Below are 21,862 nucleotides of genomic sequence, written 5' to 3' on the forward strand. Positions count from 1 at the left end.
TGTTGTAAATCATACTAAAGTTGAAACTCTGTTTGATACTAGATCCCAAGAAAATTGAATCGCGGAATCTGTGGTAAAGAAACTTGGCTTAGAAACAAAACCACATCCGAAACCTTACCCACTTGGATGGATACATGATAAAGCAAAACTGAATGTAACCAAGTAGTGTAAAGTCAAATTTCTAATCGCTTCTAAGCTAGTGGACGAAGTAGAACTGGAAGTAATCCCATTGGATATCTGTGGCATGGTGTTGGGGAGTCTATATCTATATGATAGAAAGGCAGTCTTTTTTCGTCATGAAAACAAATACCAAATCGCAAAAGATGGGATAGAATATATAGTAAAGGCTCATCAAAATAAAATCAATGCCAACCTTGTAAGCACTGGACAAATGAAAAGACTGGTGAATTCCTGTAAGGGTTGCACGCTTATGGTTGTAAGGGAAAAAGAGGCAGAATTAGCTGATGCTTTCTAGGGCTGCGATCAAGAACATAAACAAGAATTATTTGAACTAATTTATAATTATGATGAGCTGTTTCAAGGACCAAAGGGATTACCTCTTAAGAGGGAAATCCAACACAAAATCCATTTGCAGCATGATGCTCCTTTACCAAATATTGGCATGTACAGGATGTCGGCCATTGAGATGGAGGAAATCAAGAAACAGGTGCAGGAATTGTTGGACCAAGGGGTCATTAGGCCGAGCATTTCTCTATGTGTTTCACCAGTTGTCTTAGTGCCAAAGAAAGACAACACATGGAGGATGTCTGTGGATTACTGCGCACTAAATAAAATCACGGTGAAAAATCACTACCCTCTTCCATGCATTGATGACTTATTACATCAGTTAAAGAATGTTGTTTATTTCACCAAATTGGATTTGCACAGTGGTTATCACTAGGTCCGCATTACAGAGCAGGATGTGTGGAAAACTACTTTCAGGACCAAACAAGGGATGTTCGAACGGATGGTGATGCCATTTGGACTTTGCAACGCTCCAACCACTTTTATGAGGGTCATGAATGATCTCTTTCGGCCTTTCATTGATGAATTTGTTCTTGTATATTTATATTATATACTTGTCTTTAGTAAAAGTTGGGTTGAACATGTGTGCCATGTAACGAAAGTGCTTGATGTACTGAAAAAAGAAAAACTCTTTGTAAAAATGTCAATGTGTGAGTTCCAGAAAACCTCTTTGGGTTACCTAGGTCATATTGTTGGTCATGGTCAGTTAAAGATTGATCCTGCTAAAGTTGAAGCAACTGTAAATTAGCCTAAGCCTACTAGTGTAACCGAGGTCCGTAGCTTTTTATGTGTAGTCCAATATTGAAGGAGATTTATTGCTAATTTCTCTGTTATTGCAGCACCTCTACACACATTGAGAAGTGTGAAACAGGTCTTCCGATGGGGAGGAAGACAACATAAGTCCTTCGAAACATTAAATGAAAAGATCAGCAACGTGCCAGTCTTAGCCTTACCCGATCTCCAACAGCCATTCAAGATTGAAACTAATTCTAGTGGTTATGCCATGGGAGTTGTACTAATGTAGAGAAGTTGATTTGTTACCATTCTGAGAAGTTTTCTCAAGCTATGATAAACTATCCCACCTATGACAAGGAGCTTTATGCCTTGGTGCAGTGTGTGAAAAAGTGGAAACACTACCTGATCGGCAAGGAGACCATCATCCATACGGATCATCAGCCCTTGTAGTACCTTCAGTCACATACCAAGTTGCAGCAGTCTCGTCATTTCAGGTGGATGGGTTTTCTTCAATAGTTTCATCTGGTAATAAAGTATAAGAAGGGCACTAGCAATAAAGTGGCCGATATGTTATATCGCCCTCCTATTTCTGCTTCTGTTATTTTGCATAATGCTTCATTGTCTTTTGAGAGTTATGTTAAACAATATGCTAATGATGATGAATTTAAGGAGATTTATGCAAAACTAACCCATGGTTCACAGGTGGAAAACTATCACTTGTAGGGGAAACTATTGTACCACCTTGGTAAATTGTGTATTCCCATAGGGGAAAGAGTACGTGTAATTCAAGAAGCCCACACCTCTCTTTGGTGTCGAAAAAACTTTATGTCATGTACAAAGATTTTGTTTCTGGCCTCATATGAAAAACATTGTGACTCGCTATGTAAAGGGTTGTGTGATGTGTTCTGTTTCAAAGCCCTCTAATAGAAAACTTGAGCTCTACACACCACTCCCTATTCTGAGTTGTCCATGGGAAAGTGTGTTAATGGACTTTGTAGGAGGTTTTCCTTTGTCTAGGAAGAGTCACGACTATTCATATGTCGTCATTGACCGTTTTAGCAAGATGTGTATTCTTATGCCTTGTAAAAAGAAGATTACTACAGAGCAGACTGCTTCTCTTTTCTTTCAGCATGTTTGGGTCCATTTTGGATTAACCACATCGATTGTGTTGGATCGAGACTCGCTTTCTTGGAGTGTTTTGGACCAGCTTGTGGAAGATGATGGACACCAAATTGAAAAGAAGCATGACATTTCATCTGTAGACTGATGGACAGACAGAGGTTGTCAACCGTACCGTGGTACACTTGTTACGAGGCTATTGTGGAAAACATCCCAAGTTGTAAGATGAGCATCTCCCATATGTGAAACATTCCTACAACCGAGCAGTGCATTCATCTACATAGTTTTCACCATTTGAGACATGTTTTGGTTACCTACGAAAGGACCCTTTTGATACGGTCTTTGGAAGGGAAGATGGCTCCAGTGGATGTAATGATAGGGAAAAAATTCAGCAGTTCATTCAGTGAATCCAATTGATTCACCAAGCAGTACAAGAGAAGTTGGAGAAAAGTCAAGCCCGTTACAAGGCTGAACATGACAAACACCGAGTCAACCACCAATTCCAAGTGCGTGACAAAGTGTGGTTCCACATTAGCAATGACAAGATGAGGGGAGAAGGGAAGAAGTTGTGACCCATCCGGTATGGTCCATTCACCATACCGGAGAAGATTGCAAACAATTCCTTTTGTTTTGATTTGTCGATATATATGCATATGTACTCAGTAGTGAATGTAGAGAACCTAAAGTTGTATGAACCACCACTGATCATGGACACTGATGAGGTGTGCACAGTTCCTACAGTTGATGATTTTGCACCAGAATATCTCAATGATTTACCTGAAGACATCATCCTTGACAAAAGGACCAGGATTTCACGACGAGGAGATGTCGAATACCTTTGAGTTGGTTTCAAGGGAATGCACCCCAACAAGGCCAAATGGCTGGAGAAGGAAAGGGTGAGGGAACAATTCCCTCACTTGTCAATTGACTAATGAAAGCTTTCGGTGGTCCAAAAGCTCCTCAATGGGGAGGATTGATCCAGGTGGATCTTCAGACATAGTGGCATGGAAAATCTCAAAATTCAAAGTGGCAGAAAAGAAAGTATCCTAACATCAGATCGAAGTGCTCATCGCTCTAATTCCAATAGTGCGAATGACACTCCAATCCGAGTCCAAATGATGAAGTTGTGGTAGAAAGAGTTTGCCTTAGTTCCTTTGAAAATGAGGCATTTTCTCTTAAGAATGGACTTAAAGCCTGTAGAAGGTAAATCGTAATCAGAGAAGTCAAAGGGGCAGACTTAAGGAGGTGCAGCGGAACACCCGATCAACGATCTGTGACTAAATCGCAATTGCAGGCAAGTAATCAGCGATATCTGGATGGAGCAGTCGAAACCAAGTAGAGTCGACTTGTGATCACGATCGGTGATTAGAGCGATCAGTCGATCACCGATATCGGCGATTGGCAATCCCCGCTAATGGGACTATTGACAGAGTGATGTGATGATTGTGATATGGGGGCCAGATCCGATGGGTCTATGAGCCTGATTTCATAAACCTTGAGATATAGTTTTAAAGGTTTTGGTTGGAATTATTAGTGTTTGACGGATTTTTGTGTATTATCATTTTAAACGATAAAAAGCTATCTTTGGGGTTTTGTTGTGCCCGTCGATCCTTCCACTGAATGACTTTTATTCTAACAAAAATTGACCTCTGATTTTTAAGCATCATTTTATTATAAATACTGATGATTGGAAAAGTGCAGGAGGAGAGGATTTTCAGCACACAGTTCAAGGCAACAGCTTGTAAGAATGTCGATTGATCATTTTGTCTGAATTAAGTGAATTTTATATGGTTTTTGCCCCTCTCGATGCCAGGGACGCAGTGGTGCTGTCCATTTCTCCATCTGAGGTCTCCATTTCATAGCCATTTTCCAGAATGGAGGTATAAGCCTCTTTTTATGTAACTGGTGATTGTAATTCTCTTTTTTTCATGCCATTTAATGAACGAAGGCATCCCCATTGATCGAGCAGGGCCCGGAGAGGCAGTCTGAGTTGGACAAACTCTGTTATCAAGTATTATTATCTTCTTGTTGTGCCTTTATGTGTTTTTCTTCTTCTTTCTTGTGTGCACATTAATTTCTGTGTTAAGCAACAATTTCTACATATGATTCTTTTGATACATCTATAAGCAAAAGATCCCTGTGTCAGTAATCCCACCCCTAAGTTTACTTATAAACTATATGACTACCCCATATCCCAAGAAATATATTAAAACCTCGCCCTCAGTTATTAATCCTATACTAAAGTGCCCCCGATGAGATTAGGTTTTAATTTAATCCTATACTGCGGATGATTAGACCCATGGGCCCCCTGAAAATGTTTTGTGTAAATCGTCGTGCAACTCCATCGCCCGACTCCCATTGATCATCCCTTCCCCACATCCTATGACCCATAATCATATCGGTCCAGCCTAATGTCCGTCCTTTACCTGCCCAATAAGGCAGTTTTCCCTGACCCCTAGAATGCTACGTGTCACACGCTCGACTAGATCGGGTGAGCCCCCCTCAAAACCACTTCCCTCTCAAAAGCAGTGCGATGACCCCATTAAACCACCTTCCAGTATAACTGAAAAAACTGCCCATTGTTCATCAATTAATGAACCCGCCAAAATTAACATTTTTTCTATATAAGCCCAATTACCCCTCTTTTCACTCTTTTCTGCACATTTGCTATTGAGAACTTAGAAAGCCGTTGCAGCCCCTGGAAATAGCAAATTTTCTCACAGACCTCTGCCATTGCTCCATAGATGTTGCAGACAACCTAGCTCATTCATTAGTCCGTACCAGAACCGTACAAACCTCTACAGTTGCCATCAACCACCATTTACAGTCAATTTTTCCCAATTCCAGGTATTTAACCATGGAATACCAACTCCATTGTCAAATTCCAAGTAAATTCACCCTCATAACACTGTTAATTAAGTAAAAAATATCAAATTTACTTTAATTTTAACACTCTGAGCCATAACCATCTGCAAGACCTCCGTTTACCCAAAATCTCTCTAAAAGTCCCAAGAACCATTGCTGAAACCCCTAGAGAGTAATTCAAATCCACAAGAACTGAATTATGGATGCCCCCATCACTATGGACATTAGACCAGTTACAAATCCCCATTTGGACCTGGACCACCTTCCCCTAGTTGACATGGACTTTCAAATAAAAGATACCACTGCCCTAGAGCCCCTGCTCAAAACGAATTGCCAAAGCAGGGACAGATACCTTAATCATGCTGATGAGATTGGCCTTTGGGAGTCAAATTTTCCCAAATACCAGTTCCCCCAAGTTCACATCTTTCTAGAAATTTTTCATATGTGCTATGCATGCTACGTCCCCAGCCATAGAACCATAATGTCTCATGACCAGAAGGTCCTATTCACTATCACAACTGAGTCCATTAATGAAATGTTGCAGTTCCAACCAGGGCCAAACCTAACCCCACTCTCAATTGGAGACCTGCTGGACCTGTATCCCAAGCTTAGCCCTGCAAAATTGGCCTAGTTGTTCCAAACCTTCATTAGGGAGGAGAAACACATCCCTAAGGACTCCCCTCCATATGTATTAGCTATTTTCTCTCCATGGGGCCAGAACATTGTAGCCATGATATCATGTGTTTTGGGTTACACCACAAGTGAGTACATTGATGAAATAATTCTTGCTTTCATGTCCATCTATACCCCAGGACAGCCTCCTACAACCATATATGACTTTGCCACATTCATAGCTGATAGAATGCATGAGAAGTTCACAAGAATGGGAAATGAGAGGGTGTTCAAATACTCCTTTGTATTATACCATCTATTTATGTATTATCAGTCAGAGAAGTTTCCTTTTACCCTCCAAAAGCTTGACACCAGGGGCCAACCCAGATCTGTTATTTTTTGGACCCCACTTTTTCATGAGTTTGGATCACCATATACCTACTCAAACTTTATAGATTCTTTTGTGCACCTAGTCATGACCATGATCACTAGGAATCCTCAACCTAGGATAAGCCCAGAAATAAAGAGAGTCCTCCATCTTTCCAATCAGACCAAAGTGGGTGACCGATACCTTTATTAGAACTACACAGAAATTAGAATATATGGTTGCTTGCTTGCACCATATAAGCTGCCAAGATACCTCCCCATGAGGCTATTTTCCTTAGAGTATTACAGACAGATCATTAATGCAGATGAAGTAAACTTTGTCAATGCCAGGAAGAAGGCATATTTTAAAATCAAAGATCTATTAGGTCCCTTCATATGCAATTCCAGAGAGGCAAGGAAAGATGGAGACCTAATCCTTCAAAGAATGAAGTTCCAAAGGAGTTTCGTATGGAGATATGACCCTTTGGAATGCATTACCAAGAAAAGGCAAAAGGTCAAGCTAGGACCCTTCATCCACCACCCCATACTAGAAATAGAGGCATATGCCAATCAAACAGAATGGATGGAAGGTACCCTAGTAGACCAAGACAACACCAAAGTAGATGTAGAAAATGCTCTAATTGTTTTAGAAAAGCAGCTTGCTGACAACTCTTTTCTGCAGGTACCAAAGAGCAAGAAAGAACCATGTGTACCCCTCCAGTCATTAAGACACCTCAGAATGAGGAGAAAATTCCAAAAAGAAACAGAGAGGGAGCTTTCGCATTAGGGATGGACACCTCAAGTTTGCAACAGGAAACAAGAAAGAGGCAAAGACTCAATCTAGCCTCTGGACAGGAATACACAGAAGGTTCGGCACAGGTAACCAATACAGAGTCAAATAGAAGTAGGCCTACCACTCCATCTGAAGGCGTGCAAGATCTTTCCACATCACAGACTCAGATGTTGGAAAGGCAGCTTAGGGTGGAAGTGTCTTCCTTCAGCGGGCCTGCTAACAAAGACAAGGACATAAAGGAAAGATACAAGGAAATCAAAGCAAGAAATGAGAGGCTTAAGGCCCAAACATATGCTCAGTACCTGAAGCTGACTCCTACAAATAAAACAAGACTAATGTCAGCCTTTGAAATTAAAGAAGGAAAGCTGCAGATTTCTTTCATCAAACCTACAGCTCATCAGCCCAAGACAACATCTGATTTCAAAAAGGTTGATTTTGAAGTGTTGGCCAGGGATATTCATCCCATAGACCAGATTGAACTGCACAAACAGGCTGGAAAGATGATACTCCACCCTGACAGGTAAAGCCATAGCTGCTTATTAGCTACAAAACTCTTTAAACAACATCTCAGCACAATTTCAGTTAGAGAAGGCCTCCTCATAGGCCAAGGATACAAGGATCAAGTCCTTAGAGGACTTAGTGATTGAATTGGGACATGATCCCAAGGATATAAAAGCTATAGAGCAGCTTATAAAAAAGAAAAATGATGATATTGCTACACTTAAGAGGCAATTAAAAATACCATAGCTGCAACATCCTCAAACTCTAGAAGTCGTAGAAAGCCAAACCAGACATGAGGAGTTGATGGACTTGGTCCTAAAGCTGAATGATCAATTAAAGGAGACAGAAAAGGAGTTGGACGCTTTAATTCAATTGAAGCAAAGTGACTTGGCCACAACTTCTAAAGATGTCATCCCTACAATATCTACAATAGTCCCTTCTACATTGGTAGCTTCACTGGCACCAACAGCTCCACCTGCCACAGCATTGCTAGTAACAGCAGAATCTACAACAGCATCAGGTGCATCAGGAGAGAAAGCAGCAAAATTGGTTAAAGCCATGGAAGAGATGTCTATCCAAGCTACAAAAATGAACAGATTGAGAGAAAAGGTGGCAAGTTTGGAAACTGACTACAAACTTGCCCAACTTAAGCAAAAGGAAGAAGCACAGAAGGCCCAAAGAATGAGTGAAAGAATCAAAGTCTTAGAGAAAGACTTAACACTGGAGAAACCCCTTGGGAAAACCAAGGAAATGTTGTGGGCCAATATCATTGACTCTGTCAATGATATTTGGCCATCAATCCAAGTTATTTTTTAACAAACAAAGTTAATAAAGGTAGCTACAGAAGCTATCCAAAAAGTAAAGGAGGGGTTAGGCGATAAGCCTAAGGATGCCAATAGACTCATCCACTTCCTCAATAGCAAGAACAGATATGAGCTCCATGAACTCAATATATAAGACAAAACTAAGACCATTTTGGAAATAAGGAAGGTCATTCCAAAAAGGAACCTTATGCTTAACTTAGAAGAAAAATGCCACAATATGCAGGTAGTCATTGATAGGTTCATGGCTAAATTCCAAATTTTTAGGAGAAAGGTCTACCCAGTCATTTGGTTATCAATGAAAAACTCATGAAACAGTTGGACTATGGTAATAGACTCATACAGTTGGCTAAGGAACAAGCTAGCTCTTCATCCATAAAAGCACTGCCAATAGGCAAAGTTTTGTACAACACATTTGAGAACTTGTTTTTTCTTGAGCATGAGATAAAACACTTATTCCTCAGTAAGCCCAATTTTCCCAAGTATACTGAAGCTGATGAGATCTATAGGAGGATGATGAATGAAAAACTACCTGATGCAAAATGGTCGGAGACAGTGACTAATTTACTGTGATAAATTTACAACAAAAAGTTATTACACAGTAAAAATGAGAGCAGCCAGGTAAACAGATGAAAACAGGGCAGCATAGTCAAAGAGTATCAGGGTCAAAGAGTATCAGGTGAAAGATAAAAGTTGAAGAAGATTCCAGCGTGAAACATCACAACTGCAAGCCAACACAAAGGGCTACAAATCCAACCATAAAAGCTAGCAGTACCAAATAAAAAGGGACAACATGAAACAGTTCATTAGCTATCTCTATCTTCTTGCAAGAAGATATTTGTATTTCCTAAATTAAATCTCAAGTTAGTTTGAGATATTTTGTAATAATTTTTTGTATAGATACTTCACAAATCGAAGTATGTCGGGTGGATTCTTAGACATTTCTATAGACTTCTTGACCAAAAGATTGTAAAGCTATTGTATCACTGACTTGACCAACAAGTTGGATTGATGAATAAAGATAAGATATTTCACATGATTCATGTGTTGAGAGAAGTGCAGACAAGTATTTTCTCACGTTGTTATCTTTCTTAAAGTTTTTCCATAATATTTAATGTATTTTTGTATCTGAATGCTATAACTAGAATGATATCCTATAATTTCTTTAATTACACTTTGTTTTAACAGTCAGGCATATAAATGTTTTCTACTGATATCTAAGTTAAGGAATTCTTAATTGCTCCTTAGTTTAGGTTGTCTCTTTATAATCTATAGCAAAGGATTCTTAATTGCCCTTTGTTTCTGATTACCCTCTGTTCATCGTTTAAATCCTGGTCTGAGAATTCTTGATTGTTCTCTCACCCTGATTCAAACCATTTTACCCCTCTGGCCCAAAGACCTGCACTCTACTCTTCTATATTTCCCTTTGAACATTCCCTTTAGTAGTGAGTTAATTCCAGTCTAGTTGCCCTTATGTTGACTCCATAGCCCAATGGTCTAAAGACATCATTCTATCCATCTGTTTTAAGGATACCACCATCCAATCTTCAATACAAATCAAAAGCCCCCTTGAACATTCATAACTAGCCTGAAATCCTAGCAAACAAAGCTAAATCACATAGAGAGAGCCTTCTCTGAGTATAGGTTGGCTAGAGCCTATGCTCCAAAGTTGGTTTGTGGTTACCTCATCGATTTCTTTCTTTAACCTTGAGAAAATACTCAGTGATAACAACATGAAACCACATTTAATTCTACTATGACTTAATGTGACTTGACTCAACGCTTCAACAATCAACACACAACACTCAGTTAACTGAATCTCTAATTTTAGCCAAATCCTCATTCCAGAGTAATTAACTTATTTTAACACTCCCCCTTAATTACGACTGCTAAACTAAGACTGACTCATAACAACTCAAACATGCATGTTGGTCTATGTCTCAACTAGGCTTACAACACCCAAGTTTCTTCTATGAAACTCAAACATATCTTGGTTAATGACTTAGTAAATACATCAACCAATTCATCACTAGATTTACAATGCTTCAAGTAAACTTCTCCATTGCTCACAAGTTCTGTTAAACATACATGGGGAACAAGAATAATATGAAGGATAAAACATGAGAGTGCAATTTTTATTAACAAGAGATATACATTTATAGTACATTATGTGACCGTTGGGTTCCACATCCCAAGGTCTCTTGGACTACTTTGTCTATTCGGCTTCCACACTAACCCATTGAGGATTAGGTGTCCAACATTCCCCCCCTTAATCCAAAGGGTTATGTATGAGTCCAAGAAGAGAGTTGTAATACAAAATGTGCAAAAATGCATGGCAGCACTAGGCTGAATGTGCTCTATGAAATGTTGGTATAAAGGGCGATGGTTTAAGGATGACCACCAACACTAGAACACTTAGTGCAGTTCTCGGAACTCTTCCAAAACTAGCAAGAAGTTGAAGTCTTCTGCTAGAGGAGGTGCTCCTATTGTTTTGAAGAGGGAAACCTTCAACCAATAAAGGGAGGTCTCAGCTCGCATAAAAGGGAGAACTTCAACCTAAAAATGGAAGTCTCAACCTATGATGGTTTAAGGATGACCAACAACTCTGGAATGCTTAATGCAATTCCTGGAACTCTTCCAAAACTGGCAAGAAGCTAGAGTCTTCTGCTAGAGGAAGTGTTCTCAATTTTGTTACTGGAATTCTTCCGAAACTGGCGAGAAGCTGAAGTCTTCTGCTAGAGGAAGTGTCCCAGATTACCAACTGAAGGCATGTTCACAGGCATCTTTGTCTCTGGCTACAACTCTAAATCTGGTGTGACAGGTTGTGGCTTAGGCTCGCTTGATGTGACTTTCAAGCTTGTAGATGACCATCATTTCCCCCCCTGTCAGATACAAGGTGAGATGATGGAGAAAACTCAACTACAAGACTGTTCAATACTCTGGAGCAAGTTTTTACACGTGATTGGAATATTTTCTTGGCTATTGATGCCCATTGCCAAGAAGCGATCCATCCAAGATGAATCTTTGTTCTTGCAGGACATTTGTTTCTGAAGCATCTGTTTGAAGAATGAGTGGTTTTATGACAGTGCTTACATGGATGAAGATCAAAACAGTGATCTTTCAGATGGCCAAATCAGTCACAGTGTTGGCATTTCATAATTTGTTGTTGTTGTTGTTGTTGCTGTGGAAGAGGGGCAAAATCTGGAACAGCTGGATGTGAACTGTCATGAAGGAATCCAGCACTCTGAAACTGAATGGGCTTTGAGTAGTCTAGAATATGAAAGGACAAGTCCTTCTCATATCCAAGAACAGTTTTGTGCTTGTTGTGGACAAGCTGTTCCCAAGGTCTGATGATGGGCTTGGGAAGTGCAGACTGAGTTTCTGCATCTCCATGTACAATTGCTGCTTTATTGGGCACTGGATCTGAATGAAATTTAACAATATCATATTGCTATTTATGGGAGTCTGTTTCATTGTTTTGAACAGAAACAGGTTTAGAGTGATGACTCCTCTATTTTAATTCTTCTTGCTGTAGCTGAGTTTCGAGCTGTAAAAATTCTATCTTCTCTTGTGCATTTTGTAGACAGACCTGAATGTCTAAAAGAGAGGCTTTGCTAATTTTAACTGTGTTTTCAGTAGTAGAACTGATTAGAGTTTTCAGTAACTCTAATAAGCCATGAATTTTCACCATTATTCAACCAACTCAAGACCTCAAAAAATGACCATAAATGTACTTGTAAAGGTAGATAGCTAGTAACTTATAATTTTATTTTTTTTTGAATTTAAACCTACAATTTTGTATTGATCCTTTGTACAACGTTAAACAGTGATGGTATATAAATCACCAACAATTTGCTGTTGCAAGTTTAAGTTTCCCGTAATGAATGCTTTACTAGCCAGCTCCACAATACAAAAACTGACACAAGCTTTTGACAAAATATATTTCTTCAATGAAGAAGAATAATTTCATCAAAAAATATCTATCTAGAAAATACTTGGAAAACAAATAGACTTATGAACAACCAAAATCTCAAAATACCATATGCTTAATCTTGGAAGGCTTGCAACTTCGCAGCTATCATTTTGTGCTACTTAACACATCACCTTCTTATCTTTTGCTAGCATATGATCCACCATGAATCAGGAGCACTACGAAACCAATTTAGTATCTACTTCATTCAAAGTGATGTTATTAGTACAGGTAGTTGCTGCATCATGACACCTCTAGATTAGTTCGATCTCTGGCGTCCCGTGAAATTTCTTTGGTAACCAAAAAAGGTTCCTTTGACCAGTGTACATACAATGTAGAGGGACTGAACTTCAATGCTCTTCAAACACAAATTATTTGCAAGAATTAGAGGTGTTACCCATAGAGATGAACTGAATAACTTATACCACGAGCATGCCAACCCTACGTAGCTTCATTGTAGACGTATTCTATTATCTCTTCAATCAGCGTTGTATTTATAATACAGTCCTTTTCTTTTTCTTCTCCAGCATCTATCTCTGGAACTACAAGTGACAGTGCAGCTCCACTCCAGCTATTAATAAAATGAGTTCTAATTCAAAAGCGAAGTCCACGCTCTAAGAGTTATATCCAACGATTCCAAGCTCTGGAGTCAAGTTACCTTCTACCAAATTCTAAGAGAGCATTTTATCAGAAAAGTCCCCTCGAGCTGGAACTTTGGCGGATAGATCTGCTGCAAGATGTTGCAAATAGGAAAATTCGTTTTGTTGATATTGAACTCGATGACCTCAGCAGCTACAAGGGGTTGGATGAGGAGTTATTGGATAGAGTAAGAACAAATACTTGTTGGTACTCCTCTGATACCTTCTATCAAGAAAACCTGCACTATTCACATCCAGGTAGACGGGCATATTTTTGTGAAGAAGGCCCGCGTTGTTCACATCCAAGTAGACAGGGGCAGATTTCTATCAAGAACGCCCGTGTTGTTCACATCCAGGTTATGAGAATCCATGAAGAAGATGAGCATCTTGGTGAAGATTTAATGGAGGGTGTGAATCCGAAGAATAGGTTTGTGTTTTTCCCGCTCATGTCGCAGATGAAGGACATGTAATAACTGGCAGGCACACTCCTGGAACATTTACAAATTAGATGCAGACTTTGTTTAACATACCTCGTTTGTTGATCCTCACTAATCCAAGGACTGACCATCAGCCCATAAGAGAAGCGGCCCTATTTCTGCACAAACACAATGTCCATGATGTCAAGCCTGATGAAGAAGTCGCTTATGTTGATTTCCCTATATAGACTTTGGCCAACTATTCACACGGAGGGTCGATGAAGTCCCAAGGAATTGATCTCATGTTCTCCCACCGACAATAAATCCTTCCAAAACAGCCTAGAGAATGTTGATTTTGCACTTTTATCTTGTATGAAAAATGGAATTCGAAAGCACCCAATCACCAGACTCTGGATGAGGCTAAATGGAGAGCAATGGGAGTTGGAAGAGGTGTAGCTAATCGAACTCATCGCATATTTATGGCTAGCATTATATTAAGGCAGGGAGCAATACACATATGGTGGTATGAGTGTCCTTAACCAAGGAATAACATATTATAAGCGGAGAGGGAAGGTATTATAACCTGAGCGTATGGGATCATTCAATCTAACAAGCCAAGAGTCAATGTAATATATGTTAGAGTGGTATGTCGAGCATTATGATTATTGTAGTAGCTGAGTGTGGAGGAAGGCGCAATTCATGTGATGGAGACAATGTTAACTCACAGCATTTAAAACAGTTCAATATTCAACCCATACCATTTTACAATATGCCATGAACAGTTCAATATTCAACGCCCTTCAAAACAGTTCAACGGACCAGCGTTCAAAACAGACCAGCATTAAAAATGGTTCAATACATACCATGTGATTCGACCAAGTGGACTAGCCTTCAAAACGGTTTAATATTCAATGCATTTAACTTCATAAACCAATGAACAGTCTCACAATGCAGCTACACAATAAACTCTCCAGCGTGGTCTGGAGGCGAGGCTCTACCAGAAACCAATTGACTATTATTTCGAATCCTCATGCAGCTGCGCAGTAAACTTTCTAGTGTGGTCCAGAGGATTCAGAATTAATTATGGCAGACAAGCACACAGGGGCATTGGACAGAGATGTCAGTCAAGAGTAGCGTTAGCAGCAAAAACGTACACAGTGATAGAGGTCAAGTAATGTAGAAGAGAGTCTTAAAATAGCCAGAGTCAGGTGCAGCGTATAAAGTGCTAGAGGTCAGGTAATGCAGAAGAGAGTCTTAAAATAGTCAGAGTCAGGTGCAGCGTATACAGTGCCAGAGGTCAGGTAACGCAGAAGAGAGTCTTAAAATAGCCAGAGTTAGGTGCAGTGTATACAGTGCCAGAGGTCAGGTAGGAGAGGCAGCAGATTTCTGGCAGACAATGAATTAATGGAGCGTTACAGGTAATGGGCAGAAATGGCAGGTTTGAGCAAGGAGTGTTTTTTAATGCACACAGTAAAACGCTTTATAAGGTGGCAATTCTGATCAATTCTGATTAGGAGAAAGGCAGAACTAACATCTATATAGAGAGCACAAAACAAGTGGCTCAAATTGGAGCATGACCAGCAATTGCCTGCTCTAATACCATGTTAAACATACATGGGCAACAAGAATAATATGAAGGATAAAACATGAGAGTGCAATTTTTATTAACAAGAGATATACATTTATAGTACATTATGTGACTGTTGGGTTCCACATCCCAAGGTCTCTTGGACTACTTTGTCTATTCGGCTTCCACACTAACCCATTGAGGATTAGGTGTCCAACAAGTTCGATAATAAAGTGATATCTAGAATCAATATGCTTGTTCTTTTGATGAAACACACTATTCTTGGATAGTGCAATTGTTGTGGTGTTGTCACAATATATTGTTGTTGATTCTTGTTGTTTCTACATGAGTCCATCAAATTATCTTCTTAACCAAACTGCTTGACATGTTGTTGATGTTGCTGCTACATATTCTTTTTCTGCTTATGAAAGTGTAACAATGGGCTACTTCTTAAATCCCCATGAATGACACCTAAACCAAGATGGAACACAAAACCAGAAGTGCTCTTCCTATCATCCAAACTCCCTGCAAAATCACTATATGTGTATCCAATCAAATACTTATTTTCTGTGCTTGCATACATTATACCATAATCTCTAGTTCCTGCTATGTATCTTAAAATTCTTTTTCCCGCACGCCAACGTCTGTCTTTTGGAGTCTCCATAACTTTCGAAATCAAACTCACTCCTCGCATGATATTCGGTCTTGTAGCTATGAGATACATGAGGTTGCCAACCAATATTTTGAATAGAGTTGGATTGACATCTAATACTTCATCATCCTTGCTTAACTTTGTACCTGTTGCAACTGGTGTAGGGACAAGTTTGCAATTCTCCATCCTAAACCTTTTTAGCAAATCTCTAGCATATTTATTTTGGCAAATAAAAATTCCTTTTTCATATTGCTCAACTTATATTCCAAGAAAATATTTCATGAGATGAATATCTATGATCTCAAATTCTTTCATCATAACTGCTTAGAATTCATCTAACTCAAAATCACCCGTAAAAATCATGTCATGAACATATAAGCAAACAATCAGAATTTGTCCATGCTCATTTACCTTTGTGTATAAGGTAGGCTCAATGTTTCTTTTGAAAAATCCATTCTTGATCATGTAGCTACCAATTCTCCTATAACAAGCTCTAGGCACTTGCTTGAGTCCATAGAGAGCTTTCTTCAACCCGTAAGCTCTATGTTGTTTACCTTCAACTTCATATCTTGAAGGCTGTTGCACATAAATTGCTTCTTCTAGAATTCCATTCAAGAAGGCTGATTTCACATCCATATGATATACTTTCCACTTGTTCTAAGCTATTATGGATAGAACTGCTCTTACAGTATCCAATTTGGCTACCGGAGCAAACATTTCTCCAAAATCTATTCCCAGTTGCTGGGAGAATCCTTTTTCTACAAGTTGTGATTTAAATATGTCAATTTCAACTTTCTCATTCATCTTTATCTTGTAAACCCATTTTACACCAATGAGGTTTTTTTGCTTTGGTAAATTGACCAAATCCCATGTATTATTCTTTTCAATAGCTTCAATTTCTTCATCGATGGCTTGCACCCAATTTTCATCTTTGGTTTCTTCTTCAAATGAAGAAGGTTGGAATGACAACAATCCAAAATTTGAACTAACATCCAAATAATCATAAATATCTTTCAAACTTCTAATCCTTTTCTTACCATTTCTTGATTCATCACTTGAATTATTCTTAGGAGAACCTTGATCTGTTGATCTCCTTGAAGATCCATGCTGCTGAGAAAATATTGGAGTCCTTGTTGGTGTGTCTTTGTTTGGTGTCTTCACCTATGATTCTTGTTGCTCCTTTTCTACTACATCATCTTCTTCCATTAGTGGCACTTGTGCATCAATTGTTCCATCTATAGTCCAATTCCATGACTCTTGTTCTTTGAACATAACATCTCTGTTAATTATCGTCTTCTTGGTGATAGGGTTATAAAATTTGTAAGCTTTTGATTACTCACTATAACGAGTAAATATGCATTTTTCACTTTTATCATCCAATTTGCATCTTTGTTTTTTAGGCACATGTGCATAAGATACACATCCAAATAATCTGAGATGAGATAATTACAAGACATACCTCACCATGCTTGTTCTGGTACTCTTCTCATCACACCCTTTGTATCTGTTGATCACATAAATAACACATGAAACTTCTTCTGCCCAATACTCGTTAGACAAGTTTTTGCCTTTCAACATGCTTCTGCCATGTTCATAATTGTCCTATTCTTTCTCTCTACTACACCATTCTGCTATGGTGTGTACTTAGTTGTAAATTGTCTTCTCATTCCATGTTGTTTTCAATAATCATGGAATGCATTTGAATCATATTCTCCACCACGATCTCACCTCAATATCTTGATCTGTCGATCACTTTTGTTCTCTTCTAAGGCTTTGAATTCTTTAAACCTTGTAAAAGTTTCAGAATTCTACTTCAAGAAGTAAACCTAAGTCTTTCTTCTATAGTCATCAATGAAAGTGAGGAAGTAACTACTTCCACCAATCGGTTGTGTCCTTATAGGTCCACACAAGTTTGTATTCACTATCTTAAGAGGTTGCTTTTCTTGATATGCAACTTCCTTTGGAAAAATTTCACGGTGTTGCTTTCCCAAGATGCAACACTTACAAGTACTAGCAGGTTCTTTGATGGGAGGTAATCCTCAAACCATTTGTTTCTGCTGCAACAATATTAAACTATAAAAGTTCAAGTGTCCAAATTGAAAGTGCCATAACCAATAATCATTAGAACATGAAACTATAAAAGAACTGACATGATCACTATAATACATAATTAGAGGAAAGAGTTTGTTCCTTGTCATCTGTACCTTCACTATCAGATGCTTGCTTGGGGGCCTGTCATATATAACATATTATTGACCTTGAAGGATAACTCTGTATCCTTTCTGTCTCAATTGACCAACACTTACCAAATTATGTTTGAGAGTAGGAACATAATAAACCTCTGAGATTGTCTTTGGCTCTACATTCTTAATCAAAATGTTGACCACTCATTTTCCATCTACATCCACAATCTTGTCAGTGCCAAAATTTACTTCTTTTTTCACAGATTGATCCAAATTTTCAACCAAATTGTTGTTTCCTGTCATGTGGTTACTGCAACCACTATCCAATAGCCACACATTATCAAAAGGTTCATGCATGGTATGGAAAGCTAGGAGCATGGAGTTAGTAGTCTCTGTAGTGACTTAGCTCTCTGGTTCCCTTGATCAACTATCTTCTTCATGCAATCATGATCATAGTGACCAAATTTATTGCAATAATAATGTCTCACCTTTGATTATTGTTGAGGTTTCTACAGTTGCTTCCACTTTCATGTTCATGATGTTCTCTACCATCTCTTTGCCCACCATATCTTTCGCCTCTTCCTCTGCCTCTCGATCTACTTCTTCCTTAGCCTGTGTTTCTTGAAATAGAAACCTGACTTTTGAAAGTGGTATCTAAAGTGGAATCCTTATTTATGTCTATCCTTGCCTCATGCGATAGAAGTGATCCCATCAAATCATCAACTGTTAATGATGCCAAGGCCTTGGCTTGTTCTATGGTCACTACCACAAAATCATATTTGGTAGACAAAGATCTAAGGACCTACTCAAACACTGTTTGATCTTTAATTTCCTCACCATAAATTTTTAACTGATTTACGACAGTCATGACCTGATTCATGAAAGAATCAATTTTCTCTGTCTCCTTCATCTGCAGACTTTCAAAAATGATCTCAGAATTCTACAACTTAACAATATTGACTTTGGCCATACCTTTATAGCTTGTCGCCAAAGTATCCCATGCTTCCTTTGCTGAAGATGTGATCATAATCTTCTGGAACATTGCTCGGTCCACTCCTTGCTGGATAAGCTGCAATGCTTGTGCAATATTCTTCTTGTCTTTCTTCCATTGTTCCCTCTCTTCATTAGTGAGAGCTCATTCTTCTTCTTCATCCTTAGGTTCTGAAAACCCAAACTTGACATTATCCTGAACATTACGAGCCTGCAAAGTGGTCGCCATCTTAATAGCCCACACATCATAATCCGTCCCTCTAAATGGTGGGAATTGGGGTTGAAAATTTGAGAAAGTCATCTTTCTTCAAAACTTCTCTTCAAAAAACCCTAAACTTCTCCTTTTATAATGTTAGCCTCACTCTCATGTGATGGAAACAATTCTAAGTCCAAAATAATTAAATTAATTAAAATCAAGAAAGTTTGATTTAATCCTACCTTTCTAGATTGAGTTTGTTCCTCATGGTTAGGAGTCAGTTTACGCCTAGTTGGTTGAGAGATTCTCTCCAACTAGTTATGCTCCTAGATTAGTGTTTGGTTGAGATATTTTCTCAGTCATAGTGTCCAAGATAGACTCACTATCTTGAGAAAGATTCTCCTCATGTATTTATATGTATCATAAACATTATTTGTAAATTACATTGAGAGTGTGCTGAATACATCAAGGCTAAGGCCTTTTTCGCCATGTCCGGTTCATGTTTATGTCTCTAATATTTTTATGTATGTTTATTGTAAATCCTTCACTGTGGTATCAGAGCCATGTGATATTTGTGACAACCGATCATGAGCTTAACGATTTGGATTTGGTTCTGCGTGACAGAGTAGTGATACATTTCTCACACCAAACTTTTGAGAATTGGAATGGCATTATCATCAAATTGAGGAGGAGAAGTTGGTAATCAATGAAGGACAAGTCAGATCGTAAATACAGAGAAGAGGCCTTCAATACACTGAATAAATCACATAACAAATTGTTCCCTGCAAGCATATATGTTATATTTGTAAGTAGAGAAGCTCTCTGCGTGAAAAGTTTATAGACTGTCAACAATCGATGCTCTCAGATGTAGTTTGATGTATATCATTAGTATGAAATGAGTTGGGCCAACAATTAGCTGCAGTTGCAGGTCACATCGAAGTATGTGGTGAAAGCATAGTTATAAAGTTCCATTATGAAGCTATCTCCAGTGCAGCGGAGGCATGGTAAATATGTAATCAAACGATAACGTGTTAGATCATTGGAATTGCTAGATTGTTAATATTTCTCAGTCATTACTGCTCACTCATTGTTGTTGTCACTCATTGTTGTTGTATTTTAATCCGTGAGTCAAAAGCTGTTGTATTTTAATCTGTGAGTCGAAGGCTTTAGTATATAATTTGAGATGTGGTGAAAAACGATGACCACGAAAGGATTCTACTCATAGAGGAGCCAACGTTCAACACAGGATCAATGTCGATGTTCAATTTGGTGTGAGTGGGGCAGTAGTGCTTTGATCTGTGTCGTTGAACCCGCGTGAAGAAATCTACTGTGATGAAGATAAAGCTGGATGTTGTTGTTACTTTTCTAGAAAGCATACGTAAGCTTAATGCTCCTTTCTAAGAAGGTAAACAAATTATTTCTAGTGTGCATAAATGACCACTCAATCAATTACATAAGAATATCATGGGGTGTGCTTTATAATTTTTACATTCACATTTGAAACGTAAACTCACTTTTTCATAAAGTGATTTTATAATATCCATAAAATTGTTTTTTAATGGAAGTTTAAAAGAGAGGTATTAAAGTCAAACTTCTTAATGGAGTGATAAGGTGTAGTAATCCTTTTTTGTTTTCAGAGATATAAGTAGTGGAGAAATAAGGTATAATTTTTAAATGAGTGATTTTTGGGAGAGATAAAGAGTGGATAAACTATTTTTTATTTGGGAGTCATACCGGTGAGATTGGGATTAATTTTGTAATAAGATTGATGCTTTTTTTTTTTTGAGGAATAAGGTGCATTAAATTTTGTATTTGGAGTCATAAGTGGATATTTTTATAGAGAAAGTTATTGTTGTAATCCAAAGTAATGTTTTACTTTGAGAGAGGTTGAGGGAGTGAACATCCAGTTTTTTAAGACAATTTGCTTCCAAGGAAGTCTAGAACTTTGCGAAGACTTCATGACAATGTGAAACTTGATGTACCTCGGTATTTAATAAAAACATATAAATTTTTGTGGTGTTGATGTTTCCTAGATCCGCTCGAAATTGAATAAGGGGGTCTTAGGTACACCATGTATATGTTTGTGATGGTGCATGATTCTTGATGTTACTTATGTTTTGTGTGTCAAATTTTTGACACTCTCTTTATCATATGGTACACATGAAATTAAATGAATGCATGCACATAATAAGTTCTCTTCAATCCTACAAGAAATCAGGAAGCTGCAACATATAATCAAGCTTGTCAACATCAGCATTCAAAAACGATTCTACATCAACGAGCAAATTCACACAAAGCAATCAAGTTCATGCAACTACAAACTCATGCATTTCAAAAGACGACATCAAAATTCAACGACAATTGGCCATTGTGTAACCATGAGGGTTTCACTGGGGGAGCAATACCATACCACATGCATTCATATTGAGGGATATATATTGAGGAAAAAATGACATAATATATTGGGCATATAATAGGGGGTAAATGGTTTTTATATTGGAAGGTATAAAAAATGGACCTCAAAGTTAATGAAAAAATATTAAGGGATATTAAAAATGTTAATGAAAAAATGGATACCTACAATATCTAGTGAAAATAGGGGTTTTTAAAATTTGAAAGGTGTATTGGGTTCATATTGGTAAGGGGTTAAATAATGTTATATTTAGAGATATTTTCCAATATGTAGTCAGAGTATGGGTATTGTTTAATATGACATGAATGCACGTCCCGTGTTAGAGGTTTATTGAGTGAAGCCCCATGTGTGTGTAAGTTAACTTGTAAACAAATTCAAATGAAATTGAGTTGAATTGTAAAGGTGCATTCTTAGTTGAAACCGACACCCAAATTATGAATTTATAGGAGGTAAAGTAAGTCAATTCTCCTAAAATGAGTCAATTAGGTGAGTTAATTCTC

Source organism: Pinus tabuliformis, chromosome X (genome assembly GCF_031772625.1).
Source record: "Pinus tabuliformis cultivar Carrire ecotype Pingquan chromosome X, CPIR1, whole genome shotgun sequence".
Lineage (NCBI taxonomy): Eukaryota > Viridiplantae > Streptophyta > Pinopsida > Pinales > Pinaceae > Pinus > Pinus tabuliformis.